The sequence below is a fragment of the Peromyscus californicus genome, unplaced genomic scaffold, assembly GCF_007827085.1.
Source record: "Peromyscus californicus insignis strain IS unplaced genomic scaffold, ASM782708v3 Scaffold_24__1_contigs__length_46423439, whole genome shotgun sequence".
Classification (NCBI taxonomy): Eukaryota; Metazoa; Chordata; class Mammalia; order Rodentia; family Cricetidae; genus Peromyscus; species Peromyscus californicus.
The window spans coordinates 34191635-34212596 of NW_026294535.1; the positions used below are offsets into that span (position 1 = coordinate 34191635).

A 20962-nucleotide genomic window follows, 5' to 3' on the forward strand; every position below is an offset into this window, starting at 1 on the left:
ATAAATAGAAATTATAATATATAATTACACTGGAATTACTACCTTTTCAGTAATCTGTTTCAGCCAGCAATCATGGATATGTTATATGTACATTTAATAGTACAAGTACTATAAACATTAACAGCAATTTCAAAAGCAACTGTAGCCAATAAAAAGAGTCTCACACATACTGACTGGAGTTTGAATTCCAATGCTACCTTTTATCAGCTGTCTCTGAGTCTTAATTTCCAAAACTATAAAATAGGTATAACTGCCACAAGATTAAAATAAAATCATGAAAGTCAGACATGGTGGCTCAAGTCCATGATCACAGCACTGAGAGTCTGAGGCAGAAGGATCAGAAGGATTGCCATAAGTCTCTGGCCAGCAGGGATAGGACACAGAGCAGTAGGAGAGAGTCAACTTCCACTCTATGACCTAAATACACACACACACACACACACACACACACACACACAGAGTGTATAAAAAAGAAAAAAATTAAGACAATTCTCACTAAACTCTAATATAAACCAAGTCATCTACAAGATGAACTGCCACTCCTGGGAACATCAATTTTAGCTGAAAGTACTTTACACACTGTTTACATATATAAAAGACACAAAATGTAAAATTCCTGCAAATTTAAAAAATAAAATAAGACTTTACAGACATCAAAGACTTTTCAACTTATAAAAGGAATATTTTGGGCTTCTTCCCTAGATTTTTAAGGGTACTCATCCAACTCATTTGCTATTGGGAATGCTTGTAGAAAAAAAACTTAGCATTATTAAAATAAATGAATTACATATGATTTTTTTTTTTAGTTTGCCAAAAACAATTATATACAGGAAAATTCTACGCCAACACCATTTTTAATATGTACGGCAGCAAACCTCCAAGATACTTGGGCTGCTCCAACTTAACCTCAACATTTTGTTTTAGGTATCCCAACACAAATTCAAGGATTTCTACAGATCACCCAAGTTTTTAAATTACCCAAGCTAAAGCACTCAAAGGAAACTAATGCTACATCTTTTTTTTTTTTTTTTTTTTGATTGTTTTTGAGAGAGGGTTTCTCTGTATAGTCCTGACTGGCCTAGAACTCACTCTGTAGACCAGGTTGGCTTCAAACCCACAGAGATCCACCTGCCTCTGCCTCCCCAGAGCTGGGACTAAAGGTGTGCACCATCACCGCCCAGCTCTAATAGTACATCTTGTTTCAGTAGCCTAGGATAGGTTTGTCCCTTAAAATCCTGTGTCCCTCCCCAACCCTAAGTGAACAAGAACTCAGTTAGCTTCTAGACAACGGGTGCCATTTCCATAAACATTCCTGTTCGTAACTGGTCTGGGTCCTCAGGAGCACGTGTGGGGCTCAACCTGCATCACCCACAATGCACAGCGCCGCACTCTTCCTTTTCCCTGGAGGCCATTTTGAATACTAGTATTTTGTTTATACAAGATTTACTTGCTATAGGAAATAAAAAGGCTTTCCTCACTCTAGCTTCTGTCTTTCCTGCATAAGGGGACAGGAAAGCCAGTTCCTGCTATTTCACTTCATATGTCAAAGGCGAGTGATTTATCTTGTTGGCTGACAGCCTTAAAGTAGCACCCCATCCCACCAGCTCACCACTTTTCTCCTGGGAACCTAAGAAACACCTGAAAACAGTCTGCACTGCTCCTTGAAGTGTGCTGGAAGTACTGATTGTGACAGGGCAGAATGTTCCACCGTATTCAGAATCATCATGAGCTCCTACATGGGATGCGGGCAGAAGGGAGCCTGAACCTAGCTTGAATGTGCATAAATACATAAGATGAACGCTTCTCTCCACCACTTCAAATACTACCTAAGCCAAGACTTACAGATTTCACATGACCACAATCTTTTAAAAGGGGTAGAGAGACCAGCGTAGCACTGCCAGTTCTCATTCTGCCAAGAACAAACAAACACGTGCGCGCGCACACACACACACACACACACACACACACACACACACACACACACACACACACTTCAGCCAGGAATAGCGGCACATTCCCATGATGTAAACAGTGGAGAGATGAAGCAGAAGGGCAATCTTGGCTAGTAGAGGGTTCAAGACCAACCTATACTATATATATATATGATAAGCAACCTGAAAAGAAAAACAAACTATATGATCATTACTATTTCATCAAAAAACTAACGCATTCCCTTCAAAATTGGTATATGTTAATTTTAGGGGGAAAAGATTATCTTTTAAAGTCAATAGATTTAGCCTTATAAAAAGCAGACTACATTCTCATTCCACACAGCAACCGACAAGGGTGTCACAGGATGACAGTGTAGGAGAAGCATAGGCCTAATGAGCTAGGGCCCCTGAGCAAAGAAGTTAGCTGTAGAACATGCTGAAAACAAGTATTAACCTCTCCAATAACAAGAAATGGAAGCCTGGAGGAAGTTTGGGGACTCTCCTAAAGTCTCAGGTCAAGAATTTTAACTCAGATTTGTATATCCCAGAGTCAATTCCCAATCATCAAGCTCAACTTTCCCAGTTGCATGAAGCCTCACTTTGATCCAGCCCCTTCTGTGACCAATGACAACCAAGGCATTTCCGAGACAGCTGGTGGGAGTGAGAGGTGTACCCTTGGCCATTACTCAGTCTAAAACTAAATGGAACTCCTGACCTTTGCCCCATTAATACCAAGCTCACTGAAACTAAACCAAGCACCCAGACAAAGCACACACAAGCCTCCTGGCTCCAACAACACTGCCACAGAACCCTTTAGATGTCGTCCCCTAGTGCCTGGGATGCAGCGAAAAACAATCTTGAAAAGCAAAGGGAAGGTATTAATTCTTAAGAAACAAAGAAATACTTCTACAGCAACTCTGACTAAAAACAAACTTGCCTTTAAAAAGTTACAACCCTGAGCCTCATTCTGCAAACAATGTTTTACAGGTTAAAATACAATTTCTTCCTATTTAACTATCTAAAAAGCAAAGGACATGAAACCCCACAAATTTATAGCTCTTAAAATTTTCAAAGTAAAACAATCTTCACATATATTATGTGACAGATATGAGTATCTTAATTTTTTATGTATGGTAATCAGCATTTGAATAAAATTATTCATGTTAATCAAAAGTACTTCCATTGGGCTGGGAATGGAGCTTGGTGGTACATCACTTGTCTGAGATAGATGGCCTGAAGTCACAGGTTTGATCAGACACCACAAAATAAAAAGGGTATTTATAAAAGAGCTAGAGGGAAAATATATATAAATACCATTTTTTACAAAATGCAATGTTAACAGTCACTGTCATGAGAAGTACGAGTAATGTCTTTGAATATCAGAGGTTCCTAATATTGAAATAAAAATAAGTCATACACATTATAAAAAAAAAAAAAAAAAAGGAAAGAAAGAAATACTACATCAATTGCCACCAACTCCTCACATATCATTCACCAGACAAGCCCAAAGGAAGCAACCAAATTTGACTCTGAGGTAATCAGCCTGACACTCCAAACCAGTGAGTCTGAGAGTCTGATCTCTGTGAAAACAGAACAATCATAAAGCAGTATTCTTGCTAGCAAAGTCAAGGAAGTTTTATTTCTTGATTTTGTTGTTATTTGTTTGTTTTGGGGGCAGTTGGGAGGGGTGTTTGTTTTGGAGACTAGATCTCAGGTAGCCTGGGCTGGCTTCAACCCCAGTGTAGCTGAGGATGACCTTGAACTTCTGACCCTCCTGACTTCACCTCTTGAGTGCTGGAGCTATAGATAGGCACACACCTGATCTAACCTACAGTCCAGGGCCTCAAGTAAAATTCTACCAACTAAACTACATCCTCAGCCTGCCTCAAATGGATTCTTTTATTTTTGCTTTTTGGGTTTCTGTTACTGTTGTTTTTGAGACAGGGACTCACTCTGTAGCCCTGGCTGGCCTGGAATTCACAAAGATCTGTCTGCCTCCTGAGTGCTGAGATTATGGGTGTGCACCTCCATGGCCCACTGGATTTTTAGATTTTTTAAAATTAGATTTGTTTGTTTGTTTGGTGTGTGTGTGTGTGTGTGTGCGCGCGCGCGCGCGCGCGTGTGTGCGTATGTGTGTGTGTGTGTGTGTGTGTGTGTGTGTGTGTGTGTGTGTGTGCGCGTGTGTGCGTGTCACCATGGCCAGCATGTGGAGATCAGAGATCTTTCCTTCTACCATGTGGGTGCCAGGAATAGAACTCGGGTCATCAGACTCGTTAGCTAGCACCTTTACCTGCTGAGTCATCTCAACACCCTCAACTGGAATTTTAATAACAGATTTTTTTCTACTCCACCTGAATTTATAGTTCAAGGAAACTACACAGATTATCAAATTCCTTACCCACTGCATAAAATAGTCTACTTAGTGTTTTTCCTTTCTGTTTTAAACAGATGCCGTTTAAACACAGGGTTGGCTTTGCTGTTTTTGCTTTGGTTTTATTTCCCCTCTACACACTTCTATTTCCTCACACAGACTCAACTAGTGTATCTATCTGAACAATCTATTTGTTTTCCCTATATTTATGTTTAATATATGTCTAGCTCTGACCTCTCTCTTGAACTGCAAACCTACATTTCCAAAAGCCTCTAAGCAGTCCCAGCAGGTAAGTATGTTAAAATCAGGCAAGCCAGGCCTGGGAGCACACACTGGGAATCTCAGCTTCTCTGGAGATAAAGGCAGGGCTATGAATGTGGGGCTTTACCCCATCTTAAAACAATGAAACCTAATTACACAACTCATTGCTCATATCCCTAGGAACAGGACCACCATCAATATGATCCAGTTAGAAAGTGTAACTTTCACTTGCGGCCTCCTCTAACCTTTCCTACCAGGACCCCTACCACCTACTGATCAGTGCTAGGCTCTGCTGAACCTTTGTTCTCATCCACCACCATCACTCCCAGTATGCACAGCAGTGCATTAGTAGCTTGCCATAATACATCATTCTGCACACTAAACTATCACAGGTACACACTTTTCGTTTTCTTCCAAATGCTGAACTTCTAAATACAGCATCTAAACATGCTCCACAATCCAGCCTCAACTTAAATTCAGACTTCATCTCTAATTCCAAAATAAACCATCCAGGTCATCTTTTCTCTACATCCATACCAACTTTTCTCTACATCATGAGCCTTCTCATCTCCAAAACTGTCATTCTCTTAATTTGGAAGGCCTTCTTTATCCACCAGATCCTAACTCCTGAATGTTTGTTTTAGAAGAGTTTAACCATCAGTCACCAAATAATTTAAGACTGCCAGTTTAAGAGCAGGGTACAGTGGAACATGCCTGTAATCCCAAACACAGAGGTGGAGACTTTGGATCAGAAGTTCAAGGTCATACTTAACTGCAAAGTGAGCCTTAGGCCTACTTAAGACACAGGAGATCCTGTCTCAAAAATTAAATCAAATAAATAAAAATAATACAAGTTTATTGGGAAGTACCAACTTTCCCACATGGCAGATCTGGCTTCAGATAGAGACAATTATGCTAGCCACACAACTCTAAGGGAAGTTACTGAGCATACTGAGACTCAGTATCCAGACTATGAGAGACGCCTACACAGTGAGACCCTGTCGGCACAGAAAGAAGCTGCTCTCCTGCTGAGACAGCATAGCAGTGATAGAACTAAGTGCCTAATAAATAATAGCACTGACTACCCTTGAGTGTTAGCATGTCTCTACAGTTTTCCATGATGCTTTAAGCTAAAACAAACATTTTTCCTTTTGTACAACCCCAAACTTTAGATAAACCCACTCACATGGTTAAGTATTTGCACACATCTTTCTGTCTTCAGAGGGTCTTCATTTGTTGTGAGCAGGGTCGCTCTGCCTAGCAGCTACCATCATCTCCCTCTGCTTCCTTTGCCTCCCCACAAGCACGCCACCACATCCAGCCAGACATTCGTCTACACTATGAACTGTCGAACAAAAACCTTACATCTCCTACTAGACCCAACTTCTAAAGACCAACCTTAATCTCTGTGACTTAGAGTGCCTGGCACAGTATTTTTCACGAAGCACTCAACACCTCCCTCTAAATTAAGTCCCAATTCAAAGGAGATTTAGTATTCCTAGACAGTGCAATTCAGTTCTTCATGATTTCAACACACCTTGGAAAATTATCAAAACATGAGTCTTAAGTCATAATGGTTTTGCCTTGATTTGTCCCTACATGGTTCCCTAAAAGAGCCTGACACAGAAAATGCTCGGTACCATTTGAATTGACTTGAGCAACAGTTAAAGGTTACAGTGCCTGAAAGCATCTGATTTTCACCAATTTCCTTTTTTGGCTTTTATAACTCCCATAATTTTCCCCTTTAAAATACATCGCACCCAAGTACAAATCCATAACCAAATCTAACTTGACTCATTTTCCAGACTCTAATTGCAACATCCCAATCCTAGGCTCTGAATAATCGAGTACTTCCAACGTAGGTATACAAGAAGGCACCGTTTCTATCCAAATCTAAACACTGTGCAACTTAGCTTTACTCACATTTTCCCTACACACTTAAAAAACACACCCCCCTCTATCTGTTTAATATCAATAACCTTGGCATAGATTTGGGGAGCTGGAGAGATGGCTTACAGGTAAAGGACCTGAACTGGGATCCACAGCACCCTCATAAAAACCAAGTCCTGCAGCATGTCTGTAATCCTTGGACGGAGATTGGGGGACACCGAGAAAACACAGGAGGACCCCTGGGACTTGCTGGCCAGGCAGCCCAGCCAAAACTCCAAGCTCCAGGCTCAGAGACACCCTGTCTCAAAATAATAATAATAACAATAACAACAACAATAATAATAAAAGCAAAGAGAAATATAAGAAGACACCCAACATGAACATCTGGCATTACACAGAGAAACTGTTTTAGTGAAATAATTTTTCTTTTGCATGTTCATGGTACTAGTCACTTCAAACTATTCCCCTTATTCATGTTATTACCTTTCCTTTCCGGTGGTAGAGAATGACATAAATATAAGAAAGAGAGAGAGACAGACAAGACAAAAACAATCAGTATAGATCCTAATCTAAGCATAAGAGAAGAGCCGATGTCACTGGTTTGATGAAAATGACTTACATATACTTGACACTGAAGCAACACACGTCATTTGCAACAAATGAACTTTCTGATTATAATTTAAAACGTAATGAAAATGCAAAATATCTCCAGTATTTCCTACAAACCTTTCACCGGCAGTTTAATCACCTAAACTCCGTTTACTAACAGTACCTACAAGATTTTCTTCTCTAGGAAATTCATAGTTTATTCGAGCTAAACCCTTCGTACGTTTAAATCAACACACACACACACACACCTCTGGCCAGCTGTGGGAACCTCCGCCGCGTTGCAACAACAGCTGGACTATACAAAGAACCTCTGAGGAGAAACTGAGGATTTTTTTTTTTTTTAAGATCAAGAAATGACAGTTCCAAGTATGAAAGTAAACAAATCTGGGGTAGAAAAGGATACCATTCTCCAGCTCTCTGCAGTCAACTTGTGCAACGTCCCGACTGAACTCTTACAACTGTGACTTCGGTTGAGCACAGGAATTCGTAAAACTGATTAAGAGAATCAGCACCTTTTTTTTTTTTTTTAACGTCAGCAAGAAAACGGGAAAAACTCATCTGAGTCTACGACTCTCCTCCAATCTTTGTTTTATAAGAAGCGACTTTCAACAGTTTCAGCTTTCAAGTTGAGTCAAGACCCTCCGAGGAACGCTCCTGCTCAGTGACCCTACGCAGACATCCAGACCCAGGCAGTTTCAAGCCGAGTCCAAATCGAACCCAGGCGACCCTGACGCAGATCGGGGATGAAAAGCCCCGCACAAGATCGCCAGCATCCACACAGGCATCGCCCCACCCTGGGACTGAGACTACACCCCTGGGACACAGGATAATTGCTGAGCCGGGAGGGGGGACAGACCCAAGAGGCGACGAAAGTCGGGCACTGATGTCCAGTGCGCTCTGGCGGTCCCGGCTTCCCCGGAGCCCGGGCGCACAGACCCCCCACCGCGGAGGGCGCCGAGCCCATTTGCCCGAGCAGAGAGAGAGAGAGAGAGGGGGTCGCAGCGCGGGCGGCCCGGCCCCGCTCCACCGGAGTCCCCCTCCGCGGTCGCCGCTCCGGGAACCCGCTCCTGCCGCGCCGCGCCCCGCCCACTCCGCGGCCCCGCAGCGCGCCTCTTTCCCGGCCCCGGCGGGCCGCGCGCGCTCCCCGGCTGCTCGACGACCCCCTTCCCCGGACCCCGACAGCTGAACCTGCAGCGGGACAGCGGGGTCCGAGGGCGCCCGCCCGGCGCAGGCCGGCTCACAGCTTTGCCCCGGCTACTCACCGTCGGCGCCAGGGCGCTGCGAGGGCGCTGCGAGGGCGCGCGGGGCGGCGGCCGCGGAGCTCCGCACTCTCTCCGCGCGACCCGACCCCCCGCGACTCCGGAGCCGACGGAGCTTCGGCGGCCGTGTCTACAAGGCCTCTCTCCTGCCCGAAGCCTAGACAAGCACTTCCGGGGGAGCGGGGGGGAGGGCGGGGTTTTGGCACCGGAACTGCTCCCGGGCTGGAGCTGCCAGGCCTCCCGGGCGGGGCGGAGCCTCGGAGCCTGGCGCCCCGCGGCCCCGCCCCCGGGCTCCTTGCTAACCCTTGGTGGCCCCGCGGCCCCCAGGCTGTTAGGGTTGTTCCCCACCAGCCACCTAATTCTAGGGAAGGCTCGGAGAATCTGGTTTAGCCGAGCCCCAGTGCAGTCACCCGGCTGGCCGACTGTCCGGGCGCTGTTAGCCCCGCTGGCTTCTGTCTCGCTTAAAAGGGCAGTTGACATTCATCAAGGCTCAGATGGTGTGTTTTAATGCGCCTCGGCCGCGTTAACTAGTTTAATAACCTTCAGACTCCGGGAAACCGGTGCTCTTCTCTACATCTTACGGAGAAGGAAACCGGCCAGGTACCAAACTTGACCACAGATGCTGGCTCTTGGTTTTATTTCAGTGTGTGGTATGTGTAGAACTCTCATCCGCCCCCAAACAAGACTTTTCAAATGATTCAAAGGCAGGAGCCAAACTCGATTCCCCTGTATCGGTCATCCTTTGCACCTTCAATGAAGGCCGAGATAAGGGGCTCTGGAATGTTAGTGCCTGGATCCTGTTATTTTACTTTTCACCTTGATGAGTTAGTTAACCTTTTAAAACTATGTGTGTGTGTGTGTGTGCGTGTGTGTTGTTCATCTCTGGATTGTAGAAGAGTTAGTTAACCTTTTTAAACGTGTGTGTGTGTGTGTGTGTGTGTGTGTGTGTGTGTGTAGTGTTCATCTCTGGCTTGTAGAAGTTAAAAATAATTAATGCATGGTAAACATTTCAGAGTACCTAGGACTAAGTCCACGATTCTCACACCTAACCAGTAACAGACACTAGAGAAGATCTGGGATTTTGAAGCTCTGACCAAAGACAGTATGAGAGAGAACCCACAGAGTCAGACGCCAGGAGAGGGAAAGAGGGACGATCTTAAAAGATTTCCTTGGCCACAAAATCAGAAAAGCATCAAATAGTGGAGGCAGGTTTTCTGTCTGAAGCTAGATCCCACAGGAAGGAAAAAAAGAAAGAAAAAGGGGCTCAAGCCTAGTGAGATACCTTGTATTTGTATTCGCTGTAGTCTAAGAGATACCTTGTGTCTGTATTCCCTGTAGTCTAAGAGATAACTTGTGTCTGTATTCCCTGTAGTCTAAGAGATACCTTGTGTCCATATTCCCTGTAGTCTAAGAGATATTTTGTGTCTGTATTCGCTGTAGTCTAAGAGATACCTTGTGTCTGTATTCGCTGTAGTCTAAGAGATACCTTGTGTCTGTATTCAGGCAGTCTAAAGGATGAGGCAGGAATACAGAGTATGGGACCAGTGTAGGCTTTATAATGAGTTCCAAAACCAGCCAGGACTATGTAGCAAGAGTCTTGTCAGAGAGAGAGAGACAGAGACAGAGAGGGGGGGGAGGGAGGGAGGGAGGGAGAGAGAGAGAGAGAGAGAGAGAGAGAGAGAGAGAGAGAGAGAGAGAGAGAGAGAGAGAGAGAGAGAGAGAGAGAAGACTAAGAATTCATAGTCTGTTAAGTACTTCAGGGAAGAGTCTTAAAACAGAAAGACAGGGTAAAAGAAAACCCCTTATTACAAACTTAAGATGCAAACAATCCCATCACAAGTGCTGTATTTAAAATACTGCCTTGTGTTTTATGTAATTGCAGAAATGTTTGTAAATGCTTCCATAATTCCCAAGTTCAAGCAGCCTTCCATGCCTCCTAGTAGAGTGAAGCAAAAAACAGAGCCTAAGCCAGGCGATGGTGGTGCACCCCTTCAATCCCAGCACTTGGGAGGCAGAGCCAGGCGGATCTCTGTGAGTTCCAGGCCAGCCCGGGCTACCGAGTGAGTTCCAGGACAGGCGCAAAGCTATGCAGAGAAACCCTGTCTCGAAAAACAAAAACAAAAACAAACAAAAAACAGCCTGCATGGATAAAACTTAAATTGTCTCCAGCCATTACCATCCCCACCCCACCCCCAATCCCAGGCGCGCACACACACACACACACACACACATGCCCCAAGGCCTAGAGACCTAAAGGGAGGAATCCTCAATCACAGACTCTCAACTAACTGGTAAGCGCTGTAGCCTGGATTTAAAAGTGAATCTGTATTCTCGAGCTTTTCACCGCCTTGCCAAGCAGTTCTTAAGCGTGAAAGTGCATGGCCGTCAGCTGGAGGGCTTGTTAAAGGAATTGCTGGCCCCGTCCCCAACCTTTCACTCACCCAGGATAGTGCTTCTCAAGGTGTGTGCGGGTCTAGCCGCTCAGCATCACCTGCGGACTTGTTAAAGATGCAAATTACCAAGCCCCGCCCCAGACCTCGTAAAGCTGTAACTTTAGGATAAGACCTGACGATCTTTGTTTGGAGTACCCCGCCTCCCCAACCAGGGCATTCCGATAAGCCCTCCAGTTAAAGAACTGCAGTACTCTAGAAGCCTGCCTTTCACGTATTCTTTGTTTAATTCTTTGGTAAATCTACAGCATGGGATTGTTTTGTTGTTGGGAGGAGAGGATTAGTATTTGTTTTGTAGTGATGAGGATTGAAGTGTGTCTCTCAGCCCATTGGAAACAAATGCCACTGAGCTACATTCCTAGTCAGCAAAAAAAAAAAAAAAAAAAAGTCTTCCCGTTAATTAAATGACATTTTGGAACATTTCTTATTCATTTTTTTTTCTCTCGACAAGAGATGAGGTCGGGGAAAATGAGTTTTAATGGAGGATTCCTTTTGATCTGTACTGAAATTGAACCAGATAATTCTGGGTTGCGGGGTTGGAAACAAATCTTACTTGAGGACTGCTCGGTGTTGAGGCTTTACCTGCATTTTCTAAATTAATCTTCACTGTGCTGTGGGGTTTTTACGGTCTTACTTTTACAAATGAGACTAGCTGAGACTGAGGTGAAGCAATTGACTTAAGGCCACATTCTTGTTACGGGGTCGAAACAGGATTGCTCAAAGATCCCTCTAATTCCAAAGCGCATGCTCTTTCCATTTTGTGGCTGGAGCCCGGGAGAACCAAATTCCAGTGGCTCCCGCCACCCCAGCTATGCAGCGTTGAGTAAGCGATTTCATCTCTATTTCCAATTTCTCCGTCTATAAATAATGTTATCGTAAATCTGCCCTTCCCACAGTAGAATGTCAAAGTAAATGAGGAAATAAAAGTGCTTTTAGCTCTTTGGAGAAAAACAGTAAAAAGACTCTAACAAGTTATGGTCTTGTGCGTTTAGACACGCATCGCGTTTGTGAGCCTAGGCATTGAGGTTTTTGCTGCTTCTTCCCTTGGTTCATATAGAAGAGTGCCCCACCCCCCAAAAAAAATAGTTGTTTAAATTCATTTGCCAGAGTCTCCTCTCCTAAAGGATAAAGAAGGTGACAGAGGATCTTTTGTTGTTGTTGTTTTGGGTTTGGTTTAGGTTTTTCCCGAGGCAGGGTTTCTCTACGTAGCCTCGGCTGTCCTCGGCTGTCCTGGAACTCGCTCTGTAGATTAGGCTGGCCTCGAACTCACAGAGATCCTCCTGCCTCTGCCTCCCGAGTGCTGGGATTAAAGGCACATGCCACCACCACCCGGCGACAGAGGATCTTCTGTGTGTGTTTTTAAAACTACACAGAGGACAGGGCACAGAAGTTCACACATGTGCTTGGAATCCAGTGTCTTCTAGCAAGTGGAGGCAGTTACAAGTTTGAAGACAGCCTGACCTATATAGTGAGCCCCTGACTAAAAATCAAGGACCTGGGGTATGGCTCAATGACAGTGTGCTTAACATGCCCAAGACCCTGGGTTTTATCCCCTGCCACCCTGCCAAATGTGTCATTTAAATGACAGGAATTTCTTACAAGGTTTACAGATTCCGCTCTGTTACCAAATGCTAGCCCACCCTCATTCAAAAAGCACTTTTAATCTAAACCATTTTTTCTCCTTTCCATTCCAAGCACCCCTCCACCCTCCTGCCTCCACCTCCCCCCCAGGAAGACTTAAAATTCCTGTTATTTTATTATGTGGGAGGATTTAGTGCTTAATCTTTATCTCAGGCCAGACTCCAGGCCATCTTTACGAACTTAATAGCCAGGTTCCGCCATCCCAGGAGGTGCTGTTCACAAAGAATACAGCATGAACGTTGCTCCAGGGGGTACCAGTCACACAGACCCCATGCCTCGAGGAACTCTGCAAGGCAAGGCCCCTGCCTCTGCTAAGCGGCGATCCCCAGACCCACTAAGGCAGTTGGTTAAACACAAAGAGCTGTGCACTTCTGTGTTCACCCTTTGCCAGGCCCTGAGATAATAAGGTTCTTTGTCTGGGCCTTGTTTGTTTTAACACAGGCCTGCTCCTTTACCACCCAGCTTAAGTCTTAGGCTCCACACTTCACCATGGCATTTTGCACGGCCCTCTCGGATACCGTCAAATCTTCCCAAACTCAAGAGCTGTTTCAAATGTTTTCTTTTGAGACAGGAGCTTGCTGAGTAGCTCCGGGCTAACTTCTAGTTCTGAATCCTCCTGCCTCCACCTCCCAAGGGTTGGGATCACAGAGGAGTGTCGCTTCGCCTGAGTAGAGTTTTTTAAATGTGAAGATGAGCGCACCTTGTCTTCCTCAACTTTTATCCCTTCTTTGGCACAAGCGCTTGAAAAGCACTGCTTTAGGTAGTAGCGCTAGGTACACTCTCTGTGTTTAAGTGTAGTATAAAGATTTGAAAATCGGCTCTAGAATGCGTTTGTCCCATAGTTTTGTACCAAAAAATAAGCAAACACAAAGCTTGCTTTCTTTTTTTGTAAAGATTTTTTTCCCCTCTTTTTGGAATTGTCTTTAGATTTATTTTATGTATATGAATGCTTTGTCTGTGCCCACAGAAGTCAGAAGAGGGGAACGGGATCCCCCCCTGAAACTGGACTTATCGATGGTTGTGAGCCACCATGTATGTGCAGGGAACTGAACCCAAATCCTCGCTAAGAGCGTTCTTTGCTCCTAACTGTTGAGCCATTTCTCCAGCCCCAAGATGTATTTTATTTTTAATTACGTGTGTAGGCGGGTGTCTGCGTGTGAGTATATATACTTGTGAGAGCAGCTTTCTGTGGAGGTCAGGGACTTAAGTTTCTTTTGATTGTGAGTCACCCACTGTTGGTACTAGGAACACTTGGGGGCAGCATGTGGTCTTGTTTGTTGTTGCTGGTGGGAGTAGTAGTAGTTTTTATTATTTGTGAGTTTGTTGTTTTTTTGGGGGGGGCAGGGGAGGTTTCAAGACAGTTTCTCTGTTTAGTCCTTTCTGTCCTGGAACTCTCTTTGTAGACCAGGCTGGCCTTGAACTCAGAGATCCTCCAGCCTCTACCTCCCAAGTACTGGTATTAAAGGTGTGCACCACCAGCGCTCAGCTGTGAATTTTTTTTTTATTGTTTGTTTTTATGTGTATGAGTGTTTAGCCTCCATGTATGTCTGTGCACCATGTGCATGCAGTCCAAAGGCCAGCAGAAGGCATCAGGCACCCTGGAACTGGAGTTACCAACGGTTGTGAGCTGCCGAGAGCGCTGGGAATTGAACCCAGGTCCTCTGGAAGAGCAACCCGTGCTCTTAACCACAGAGTTCTCTCCTGTCCTGCCTCTTGTTTTGTCTTTGAGACAGTGTCTCACTGTGTCTTACTAGCTGGCTTGGCTGGACTGTGGACTGACTGTGTAGACCAGGCTGGCCCCAAATTCATAGAACTTTCCTGTCTCTGCCTCTCAAGTGCTAGAATTAAAGACATCCACCACCATGCTCAGCAAAAGAACCATATAGGCTCTCGACTGCTGAGCCATCTCTCCAGCTTTATAAATCCAAAGCTTTAAAATTGAGACTGGGATTTAGCTTAGTTTGTAGAGTGCTTGCCTATATAAATCCCTGGCTTTGGGTCTAGAGAGATGGCTCAGTGATTAGGAGCCCTGACTGTTCTTCCAGAGGACCTAGGTTTAATTCCCAGTACCCACATGGTAGCTCACAACTGTCTGTAACTCTGGTTCCAGGCAGTCTGACACTTTCACACACCGATGCACATAAAATAAATTTAAATAAATGATTTTTTTTAAATCCCTGGGTTTGACTCCTCAGGACCCCATTAAAGTTTTTTTTAAGAGCACAAGAGTGCTGGTGCATGCCTATAATCTCAGAACTTGGAAAGAAGAGGCAGGAAGGTCAGGGGTTCAAGACCCACCCTGTTTCAAATTTTTTTTTCCTGGCAACTCTTGAAATTTAACATACTCTGGCAAACATTTGGCACAAGGCACCATTGTCTTTGGTTCAGATGCCTCTACCTTCTTTGTCAAGGTTAATGAGTTCTTCTCCCTCCCAAGTAAAATCTACATGTCGACACTAAGTCTGTGGCCGCTGGGGGAGAAGAGAACATAAATTTTAACAAAACGAGTATAGAACCTCATCATAATTATTTATTTGAACGTACTTTGAAAGCGTTTAAAAGTATTTTCTTGGAGAGTAGATCATGAGAGTCCCCAAAAGGCAAGTATAGACAACAAATTATGTAGTCAACACCAATGGGTTCTGTTGTTGTTGTTTTAACAAAATGAGTAGCCCAGGCTGGCCTTGAATTCACTATGCAGCAGAGGATGCCCTGAGCCACCAGTTTATAAGGTGCTGGAGATGGAAGGATGGCAGGCAGGGTTTTAGAAGCACGTTAGGTAAATACTGGAACAACTGAGTTGCATGCCCAGATCACCTACCACCAACAACTTAAAGGAGTTGTAGATACCAGTTGTCAACTGTTTGGGAAGAGAAAAGACAGTATCAGATACTTGGAAGCAACTCTGTGAGGTTGAGATCTGATCTTTCTGTCCCCTTTGTTCTGAACAGAGAAACAGCCACAGAAACAGCCGCACAGCTGGTTAAGGTAGATATCGGGAGACAGAGCCAGGATTAGAACACAGACAATCTGTCTCCAGAGACACGGTCCTAACCACTAAACTAATATTTATCGAGCCTTTCCCATGTGACATAGCCGTGACTGCCTCCCACCTGAAAGACACTTGATTTATGGAAGAATGTGCCTATCTTTTCTAGGCCTTTTAGAGGAATCTGTAGTAAACCCACAAGATCCTTCTCATCTTCTCTCTGCTCCCCACAACATACTGACCTGTTTATCATCTTCATTCTGAAGTGTACAAACTGCCAGGCATCTGAGTTTTTTCTGAGCTTCTCATACGATACTTGTGTGAAGTTTGTTTTTTTATCAAAAGTTATCACTGAGTCCTCGGCCTGTAGTGGATAAAGTTTTTTCCTCACTCTGGATGGATGCAAACTAACACAATACATGATTGATACCGGAAGCTGTATCTGTAGTCAAATTGTGCTGGGGTGGGAAAATGGGAGACAGTAAGAGTGCATTTGAGCAAAAATGTCACCTTGACACAAATGTAGCAAAACCTCAAAAATAACCTCAAAGGGAGTGGGCATCAATTTTTTTTTTATCATATTTCACATTTTATTTTTAATTAGCTATTAAGAAAAAGTATTAGAACTTACTCTGTTCTTTAAAGGGGTTAAATTAATTGACTCTCTTGTTACCAGGACTGAGTTATTTAAATGAATGTGAAGAATGAAGAGGTTACATTCCACCCCCACTCTATTATTATTATTATTATTATTATTATTATTATTATTATTATTATTTTTAAATCAAAGTGGTGGCCCAGGAACCAGCAAGATGACTCAGTGGGAAAGCGTGCTTGCCTAGTGACCTGTGGTTGATAACTGGAACCCACATGGTATGTGGGTTGTCCTCTGACACATACACACTCCCTCCTGCCACACACACACACACACACACACACACACACACACACACAAACACATACATAATACATATTTTTCACTTTATTTTAAAAAATGGTTGCCCATCTTACTCGGCCTCAGCATCCTTATATCATAGAGATGTTTTGAGACATAGCTAATAAAGGATTATAAAGCACAGGTCTTTGAAGTATAAAGCACTGCATAATTACTAAATACTATAATAATCATCCTTATAATAATAGTAATTTTCAACCAGCACATCAGCCAGCCCCAGATGCTGGCTGTTTAGTTACCTCCCAATTAGACAAAAGTGTGTATGCCAAAGATGAAATAAAATCAAAATCTTAAACCACAGACCAGTTCCATTCGCTCCTTCTTTTTATGCAGAACACGAAGACAGACTGCCACAGGGAGATTGTTTAGCCCCAATACTTTCTAGTCATGAGACCAGCTTGTACGAGACAAACTTCTCGGGCCTGATTCTCTTATTTTTAAATCGCCTTTATTTATTAGTTTGTTGGAGGTATGCATTGCGTCACGGTGCACATGAGGAAGTCAAAGGACAGCTTGAGAGAGTTAGTGCTCTTCCATCCACACACGGACCCTCAGGGACAGAACTCCGACCCCTCAGGCTCGGCAGCAAGCACCCTTACCACTGAGCCACCTCCCCAGCCCATGGCCTGTTTCGTGAACTCTATGAAATGGTAACTGATGATGCCCAACTGTGTCTTTGTGAGAGTTTAACAAAATGACACTAGGAGGATCCATCCCGAGGTCTACTCAGTGAATGCAGTGATGGCAGCAGCTAGACCCCATGCATGAGGAAACTTAGGATGGACAGTAATCCAGCCCAGGCTATTGAATGGATGCGAAAGTAAAGTCAATACCCTCAACTTGAAGAATGATTTAAGCTATCCTCAAGACTACCATGTTAGTTAGCATTTACCAAACATAGTCCAAGCCCTTCAGTGTTAAATGCAGACTGCACAAGAAACAGCAAACCATTTCATTTCCATTTATAATTGCCGTTTTTTTTTTTGTAATAAATGACAACGTTTGGGTTGTATATGATGAGGATGGGGGTAAAACATGAAAGTACCTCTTTACCACTAGTGACCCCAATTCCCTGGCTCCTTCCTCTCCACAGATGTGACCATGGCAGATGGTTTGTTATACCGTATTAAGACTGGGCCCTTATCAGATCTCTTACATTCCTAGAAACAAAACCCAATATGCAGGCAATGTATGTGCTTACAACATATGTGCTTAAAGCCCTAGAAGAACAGGACCTCCCAAAAATTGTTTTTAAGATTTTAGCATTTTCCTTTCTTGGTAGTGCAAATCTCATTTCCCATCACATTCTCAAGGCACTATAATAGAATCCTTTCTAATCTCCACACAGTGTATGAAGGGTGAGGAACCCAGCAGCCCAGGACCGTTCTGAACGGTGGCCGTGGAGAGATGCCAAGGACGCAGAATGACTCCAAGCGCAGAGTCTTGAGTAGTTCTCTGAAACAGCAGAAACGCATGTGCAAAGTGTATTTCACAGGCAGAGCATCTCACCTACAAAAATAGAGCACATGTGGAGATAATATTGGGGAGCAGGGAACAGAGTGTTTCAGGAGACAGCAAGAGACTGCTCTCTGACTAATGTTCTCTCCAGTGACCTTTGGAGAAGGAAGAACGAAGAATTAAGCAATAACTCCTAGCTACACGTACTTAAAATGTTTCTCTTATAGTAAATTAACGGCTGAACTTTTATTAGTCCTACAAGAGCAAGTTCAATGCTCTTAAAAAGATACATATATATGTAGAAATACAAAGTGATTCCCAATTTGAAAGCTGTTTAATTTGAAATATTCCTGGATCTAACCCACTGCAAATGTTTATTGCGTGCTTATTGTGCCCGAGGCACAGGACGTTACAGAGAATACCAAGAACTCCAAGCTCCAGAAGAGAATAAAAATGCCAGCTAGGGAGATGAGTTGTGGGCTCATAGAAATGAGCCGTAAGGCTGCCATGCATCTTGTGATAAATGCAGACTGAGTAACAGAGTCATTAATTTGAGGAGACCGCTTCCATCATTCATGATCTGAAGAACAACTCTCAGATGGAACTTAATATTTTAAAGGATTTGTAAGAAGTATAGGAAATGTGGAAACATCGAAGGATCCCAGAATTTTGTTTTTTAAGTATGGCTGTAAAAGAGTCCAAAGCACAATTAGGAAACCCCCTGCCTCAGCTCCCCAAGACCTGGGATTACAGATAGGCTTCACCATACCTGGCCTTCCACATGACTGTTATTTCAAAAAGTGATGTTAGTCCTTATGGACTACTGTGGCAAGGTCTCCAAGATAGGCTGTTCTCATATTTCCCCTCAGTCTCTTACATTTGAAATACCCAGAACTCCATCCTTTCTCTTCTTCATCTATATTTCCTCCGTTGGTGATCTCATCCACTTTCAAAGATGTAAATACTGTCTGTAATGTAACTCTGGACACAGGTTTTCCGAAAAAAAGAATTTCAAATGTTAAGTTGAAAATGTCTCCTCTACTCCAATGGTATCCAAAACAAAAATTGACCACGTGCTGGTGTAGCGCCCTGCAGACAGGCTTGCAAGAGAAGACTCTTAAAATTGAGTGTGTGCTACAGTCTAAGCAAAAACCTGGAGACAGAGCAAAGTGGTGTGAAGGGAGTCAGGAAGAAAACACCATTATAAAGTGAGGGGATAGGATAGGTGTGGGAGGATCCCTGTCCTACCGCTTTTTGACCTCTCCTTCATTCTAGTGTTCATAGGATTAAGAACCCGAAAACATCATTTGATTTAGGCTTCTAACGAACTGACGTGGACCTTGGGATAGGTGATGGAGGCGGACCCTGTAGACTGATGAACAAAACAGTACCCCTGAAGCTGAAAGCAACTGTATCCCATTCTGTTTCCAATATAGTCTTCATATAAATGCTTCTCCCATTGTTTCTATGACACACTCTGCTTTTCACTAAGTACCCTCTTTACAAGTAAAATTTGCAAAGAATTCTCTTTCCCTATCAGAAAGGCCTGGCTACTACTTTTATACGATTGCAGTTTGCTCTCCATTCTGCATGAGCATAAACACATAAAATATTTATACATCCCTCCAATCTATAGGAAAATCACTTTGGGGACTTGAAAACAGACTCTTTACAGATGGAGAGGCTATGAGAGAAATGCCCTCAGTGTGCTGGCTCAAAACGGCGATGTCTGCCCAGCACTGTGTCTCCCCTCATAACGGGAAGCTCTGCTGAATGAACCCTTGTATGTCAAGATTCAAAACGGTCTTGTTTGCTCCGGTCCAACAAAGCTCTCACAGACAGTGGGATCTGCAGGGCAGCCACCAAGCGTATTAAACCAATGCTTCCCCCACCACACACACTGCGAATAGTTTATCGGAATGGCAGTTCGCACCTTCATGTATGGATGGAGGCTGGGGTGCTGTTGGAGCAGTCATCCTGTACAGAGCCCCACTAACTTCAAGGGAAGTGACATCAACAGAACCCCGAGGTGTAAGGAGGACAAGCAGTACCTCCTCAGAACCGAGCCGGGTTTTGTTTTTTGTTGTTGTTGTTTGTTTTGTTTTGTTTTTCATTCTCTCAGTAGAGATAGCTAAATTTATATATCAAATATCTAAAGATAACCCTTCACTTCAACAGCTTATTAGCTGCTGGATACATGACTATGTATTGGGAAACTCGACATTAAACTGTTGTTGTTGTTGTTGTTTTGGGTTTTTTTTTATGAAGGAAGGAAAGAGGGTTGTGATATAAAGAAATGCATCCCAATCCTGACCCCATGGTTTTCTTGCTCTGTAAGCCCCCAAGAGGCTGAAACAGCTTTCGACAAGCTTAGTAGTTCTGTATACCGGAAGCTGCCTTGATGCAAAAAAAAACCAAAAAAAAAAAAAAAAAAAAAAAAAAACCCTAAGAGAAGGCAAAGAGGAGGAAGAGGAGGAAAGAAGGTGAAAAAAAAAAGTATACGTGTATATTAAATCTCCTAAGAGTGAGGCCTTTCTAAGCTGAAAGCAAGGAGAAATAGCTAATGGTTACTAGATTTAACTACCAAAAACGTAATATTTCAACATACACAAAGTCAAAATAAGACAGATGTAGATGGGAAATAAAAAGTTGTAGTAACGAGGGAAGGCATTAGAATAATATTCCTAATGTATTAGAAATGTCTGCCCATTGGCTAAAAGTAAAGCAAAATAATTTCCAGATGGATGGAGTTAAAAGTATAACTTTTTAAAACTATTTAACAAAAATAAAGTATAGTGACTATCCGGCCTATGGATAAGGAAGTGGGATCTGCAGGGCAGCCACGTATAGGAAGCCTAAAATCATATGAAAATCATAAAGAAGCATATCAACATGTTTAACCATATAAAATTTAATTTTAAACAAAACATTTAGAGCCTTAGGTAGAGCCCAGTTATACAACATGTGCTTAACATTTTATATTTTGCCGGATTGTAGTGGCACAGGCCTTTAATCCCAGCACTTGGGAGGCAGAGGCAGGAAGATCTCTGTGAGTTGGAGGTCTACAGAGTGAGTTCCAGGACAGCCAGGGCTACACAGAGAAAGGCTGTCTTGAAAAAAAAATCAAAAATAAATAAACAAAAAAACA

At 43.4% G+C, this 20962-nt stretch overlaps 1 protein-coding gene across 1 annotated transcript in view; it reads right to left on the reverse strand.

Moving 5' to 3' along the window:
• Positions 1 to 8496, reverse strand: part of Frs2 (fibroblast growth factor receptor substrate 2) — an 86897-nt gene extending 78401 nt beyond the window's left edge. The window contains exon 1 of the mRNA XM_052753423.1: positions 8325 to 8496. The gene's annotated coding sequence lies outside the window, so the exon portion shown is untranslated. The remainder of the gene's footprint in view (positions 1 to 8324) is intronic.
• Positions 8497 to 20962: the final 12466 nt, after the last annotated feature.